We start from the raw sequence: 6,336 nt of genomic DNA on the forward strand, positions 1-6,336 counted from the left end.
GTTTCGAGTCCTTAGGAAACTATGCAGCATTTTGTTTTTTATATATTGTTTCTTCCATTGTTACCCCAGGAAATCTTAAGTCTTATTACATACAGCCGGGAAGAACTATTGGACATCAGAGCGACGTCAACTTACCAACAACTTACCAACAATACGACTTTCCCGAAGCGGATCCTCTGTTTGGACCACCACCCAGGACAATGGATCTAATCCCATAAGCCGACCCAAAACAACGGCGCCGCAGAAGGGGCAGACGAAGCGGCCTCCTGGTCAGGCTCTGTAGATGTGCACATCACCCACCACTCCCGAGTATACTACTCACCAATGTCCAGTCTCTTGACAACAAGGTAGACAAAATTTGAGCACGGGTTGCCTTCCAGAGAGACATCAGAGATTGTAACATTCTCTGTTTCACGGAAACATGGCTCTCTCGGGATAGGTTGTCGGAATCGGTTCAGCCACCGGGCTTCTCCATGCATCGCGCCGACAGAGATAAACACCTCTCTGGGAAGAGGAAGGGCGAGGGTGTATGCTTCATGATTAACGACTCATGGTGTAATCATAACAACATACAGGAACTCAAGTCCTTCTGCCCACCCGACCTAGAATTCCTTACAATCAAATTTCGGCCATATTACCTCCCAAGAGAATTCTTGTCAGTTATCGTCACAGCTGTGTACATTCCCCCTCAAGCAGACACCAAGACGGCCCTCAAGGAACTTCACTGGACTCTATGTAGACTGGAAACCATATATCCAGAGGCTGCATTTATTGTAGCTGGGGGTTTTAACAAAGCAAATTTGAGAACAAGGCTACCTAAATTCTACCAGCATATTGATTGCATTACGTACGGGGGTAATACACTCAATCACTGCTACTCTAACTTCCACGATGTATACAAAGCCCCCCCCCCCCCCCCCCCTCCTTTCGGCAAATCCGACCACGGCCCCATCTTGCTCCTACCGTCTTATAGGCAGAAACTCAAACAGGATGTACCAGTGACTAGAACCATTCAACACTGGTCTGACCAATCGGAATCCACACTTCAAGATTGTATTGTTCACACGGACTGGGATATGTTCCGGTCAGCCTCAAAGAACAACATTGATCTATACGCTGACTTGGTGAGCGAGTTTATAAAGAAGTGTATTGGAGATGTTGTACCCACTGTGACTACTAAAACCTACCATAACCAGAAACCGTGGATGGATGGCGGCATTCACGCAAAACTGAAAGCACGAACCACCGCATTTAACCATGGAAAGAGGTCTGGGAATATGGCTGAATATAAGTAGTGTAGTCGCAATTCAACGGCTCAGACACGAGACATATGTGGCATGGTCTACAGAAAATCACGGACTACAAAAAGAAAACCAGCCACGTCACGCTTCCAGACAAACTAAACACCTTCCTTGCCCGCTTCGAGGATAATACAGGGCCACCGTTGCGGCCTGCTAACAAGGACTGCGCCCCCCCTCCTTCTCCGTGGCTGAGGTGAGTAAAACATTTAAACGTGTTAACCCTCGCAAGGCTGCTGGCCCAAACGGCATCCCAAGCCGCATCCTCAGAGCATGCGCAGACCAGCTGGCTGGTGTGTTTACGGACATATTCAATCGCTCCCTATCCCAGTCTGCTGTCCCCACATGCTTCAAGATGGCCACCATTGTTCCTGTACCCAAGAAGGCAAAGATAACTGAACTAAATGGCTACCGCCCGTAGCACTCACTTCTGTCATCATGAAGTGCTTTGAGAGACTAGTCAAGGATCACATCACCTCCACCTTACCGGCCACCCTAGACCCACTTCAGTTTGCAAACCGCCCCAAAAAGTCCACAGATGATGCAATCGCCATCACACTGCCCCATCCCATCTGAACAAGAGGAATAGCTATGTAAGAATGCTGTTCATTGCCTACAGCTCAGCATTCAACACCATAGTACCCTCCAAGCTCATCATCAAGCTTGAGGCCCTGGGTCTCAACCCCATCCTGTGCAATTGGCTCCTAGACTTTGACGGGCTGCCCCCAGGTGGTGAAGGTAGGAAACAACATCTCCACTTCGCTGACCCTCAACACTGGGGCCCCACAAGGGTGCGTTCTCAGACCCCACCTGTACTCCCTGTTCACCCACGACTGCGTGGCCATGCACTCCTCCAACTCAATCATCAAGTTTGCAGATGACAACAGTAGTGGGCTTTATTACCAACTATGACGAGACAGCCTACAGGGAGGAGGTGAGGGCACTCGGAGTGTGGTGTCAGATACAACCTCACTCAACGTCAACAAAACAAAGGAGATGACCGTAGAATTCAGGAAAGAGCAGAGGGAGCACCCCCCTATCCACATCGAAGGGACAGCAGTGGAGAAGGTGAAAAGTTAAGTCCCTCGGCATACACATCACAGACAAACTGAAACAGTCCACCCACACAGGTAGTGTGGTGAAGAAGGCGCAACAGCAACTCTTCAACCTCAGGAGGTTGAAGAAATTTGGCTTGTCACCTAACAACCCCGATAAACCTTTTCAGATGCACAATCGAGAGCATCCTGTCAGGCTGTATCACAGCCTGGTACGGCAACTGCACCGCCCTCAACCACAAGGCTCTCCAAAGGGTGGTGCGGTCTGCACAATGCATCACCGGGGGCAAACTACCTGCCCTCCATGACACCTACAGCACCCGATGTCACAGGAAGGCCAAAAAGATCATCAAGGACAACAACCACCTGAGCCACTGCCTGTTTACACAGCTACCATCCAGAAGGCGAGGTCAGTACAGGTGCATCAAAGCTGGGACCAAAAGACTGAAAAAAAAGCTTCTATCTCAAGGCCATCAGACTCCTAAACAGCCATCACTAACTCAGAGAGGCTGCTGCCTACATTGAGACCCAATCACTGCCCACTTTAATAATTGGATCACTAGCCACGTTAAACAAATAATGCCACTTTATATACGTATGATATGAGTAATGTAAGATATGTAAACATTATTAAAGTATTTTATACCATCTATTGCACCTTGCCTACGCCGCTCGGCCATTGCTCATCCATATATTTACAGTTGAAGTCGGAAGTTTACATACACTTAGGTTGGAATCATTAAAACCTCTTAGTGATCCCTTCAAGCGCCAATCCCTTTTGCGGGATCGATTTGACAACATCCAGTCAAATTGCAGAGCGCCAAATTCAAACTACAGAAATATCAATATTCACGAAAATATAAGTGTAATACATCAAAATAAAGCTTAACTTCTTGTTAATCCAGCCGCTGTGTCAGATCTTAAAAAGGCTTTATGGCGAAGGCAGATCATGACGATTATCTGAGGACAGCATCCCGCATACAAACACATGAAAATCATTATTCAACCAGGCAGGTGAGACACAAAAGTCAGAAATAACGATATAATAAATGCTTTACCTTTGAAGATCTTCTTTTTGCAATCCCAAATGTCTCAGTGACACAATGAGCGGTCGTTTTGTTCAATAAATTCCTTCTTTATAATCACCAAAATGTCCATTTATTTGGCGTGTTTGATTCAGAAATACACCGGTTCCAACTCGCCCAACATGACTACAAAGTATCTAATAAGTTACCTGTTAACTTGGTCCAAACATTTTAAACAACGTTCCTAATCCAACCTCAGGTATCCTAAAATGTAAATAATCGATAAAATTTAAAGACGGAATAAACTGTTTCTAATACCGGCTAAAAACAACGTGGAGCGCGTTCCTGTTCATGCGCACCAAAATAGTAGGGACCTTCAGAGTGACACATGGAATGAATAGCACTACTTCTTCATTTCTCAAAAGAAAAAAACTATTTCTTTAGACTGTTGACATCTAGTGGAAGGCATAGGTACTGCAACCAGGTTAATAATAATAGAAACCCATTGGGAAATCCTATGACCTCAATTTTTTCCCCCTGGATGGTTTGTCCTCGGGGTTTCGCCTGCCAAAACAGTTCTGTTATACTCACAGACATTATTTTAACAGTTTTAGAAATTTTCTAATGTTTTCTATCCAAATATACCAATTATATGCATATCCTAGCTTCTGGGCCTGAGTAACAGGCATTTTACTTTGGGCACGCTTTTCATCCGGGCGTCAAAATACTGCCCCCTAGCCTTAAGAAGTTTTAAAACTCGTTTTTCAACCACTCCACAAATTTCTTGTCAACAAATTATAGTTTTGGCATGTCGGTTAGGACATCTACTTTGTGCATGACAAAAGTAATTTTTCCAACAATTGTTTACAGACAGATTATTTCACTTACATATATCAATTCCAGTGGTTCAGAAGTTTACATACACTAAGTTGACTGTGCCTTTAAACAGCTTGCAAAATTCCAGATCGTACTTTTGGAGAAATGTCCTCTGTTCTGTTGAAACAAAAATAGAACTGTTTGGCCATAATGACGGGGGAAGGGGGAGGCTTGCAAGCCAGAAGAACACTATCCCAACCGTGAAGCACGGGGGTGGCAGCATCATGTTGTGGGGGTGCTTTGCTGCAGGAGGGACTGTTGCACTTCACAAAATAGATGGCATCATGAGGCTGGAAAATGATGTGAATATATTGAAGTAACATCTCAAGACATCAGTCAGGAAGTTAAAGCTTGGTCGCAAATGGGTCTTCCAAATGGACAATGACCCCAAGCATACTTCCAAAGTTGTGCCAAAATGGCTTAAGGACAACAAAGTCAAGGTATTGGAGTGGCCATCACAAAGCCCTGACCTCAATCCTATAGAACATTTGTGGGCAGAACTGAAAAAGCGTGTACGAGCAAGGAGGCCTACAAATCTGACTCAGTTACACCAGCTCTGTCAGGAGGAATGGGCCAAAATTCACACAACTTATTGTACGAAGCTTGTGGAAGGCTACCTGAAACGTTTGACCAAAGTTAAACAATTTAAAAGGCAATGCTACCAAATACTAATTGAGTGGATGTAAACTTCTGACCCACTGGGAATGTGATGAAAGAAATAAAAGCTGAAATAAATAATTCTCTCTACTACACCGATAACGAGACAGTCTATAGGGTGGAGGTCAGAGACCTGGCCGTGTGGTGCCAGAATAACAACCTATCTTTCAACGTAATCAAGACAAAGGAGATGATTGTGGACTACAGGAAAAGGAGGACCGAGCATACCCCATTCTCATCGACGGGGCTGTAGTGGAACAGGTTGAGAGCTTCAAGTTCCTTGGTGTCCACATCAACAACAAACTAGAATGGTCCAAACACACCAAGACAGTCGTGAAGAGGGCACGACAAAACCTATTCCCCCTCAGGAGACTGAAAAGATTTGGCATGGGTCCTCAGATCCTCAAAAGGTTCTACAGCTGCAACATCGAGAGCATCCTGACTGGTTGTATCACTGCCTTGTACGGCAACTGCTCGGCCTCCGACCGCAAGGCACTACAGAGGGTAGTGCATACATCCCAGTACATCACTGGAGCTAAGCTGCCTGCCATCCAGGACCGCTACACTAGGCGGTGTCAGAGGAAGGCCCTAAAAATTGTCTGAGACCCCAGCCACAGACTGTTCCCTCTGCTACCACATGGCAAGCGGTACCGGAGCGCCAAGTCTAGGACCAAAAGGCTTCTCAACAGCTTTTACCCCCAAGCCATAAGACTCCTGAACAGGTAAGCAAACAACTACCCAGACTATTTGCATTTCACTGTAAGGTCTACACCCGTTGTATTCGGCGCACATGACAAAGAAACTTTGTTGTTATCCAACTGTTTCTAAAGTGCTGATAGTAGTAAACTAGATAAATCAATGGCCTTGCTAACATTTACTGCTGAGCAGTTGGGGAACACTAAAGGAAGACAGGCAAAAAGGATGTGAACCTTAAGACAATCAGACTTAGTGGGGTGTTTCTTCTTTGTGGTCTCCTTTTACATTGACAACTGTAGGGGGCTGTTGACATGGGACAAGATACAGTAGAAGTTTAACAAGCAAAGTTCAGAGATTAGATGCATCAATTTGTAGCATAGTGAAATAGTTGAGTAGATTCCATGTTCTCTTCTCACCTGCACGTTTACCCTCAACTGGATGTTCTACTTGGTCTCTCCCCTCGGGATCCTGAGACACAGATTGCTATCCAACTGTTTTTAAAGTGCTGATGGGCGTAAACAAGATAAATCAATGGTCTCTTGATACCCTGCTAAACAGATGGTCCAAATCTTATTGGTCGCTTACACATATTTAGCAGATGTTATTGCGGGTGTAGGGAAACACTTGTGTTCCTAGCACCAACAGTGCAGTAATATGTGAGAAATATACAAAAAAATTAAATACTGCAAAGTTGCTTAGGAGCCAGAAACAGAGCGGACAGGTCTATCT

This window comes from Salvelinus namaycush, chromosome 35 (assembly GCF_016432855.1).
Source record: "Salvelinus namaycush isolate Seneca chromosome 35, SaNama_1.0, whole genome shotgun sequence".
In the NCBI taxonomy this organism is placed as follows: Eukaryota; Metazoa; Chordata; class Actinopteri; order Salmoniformes; family Salmonidae; genus Salvelinus; species Salvelinus namaycush.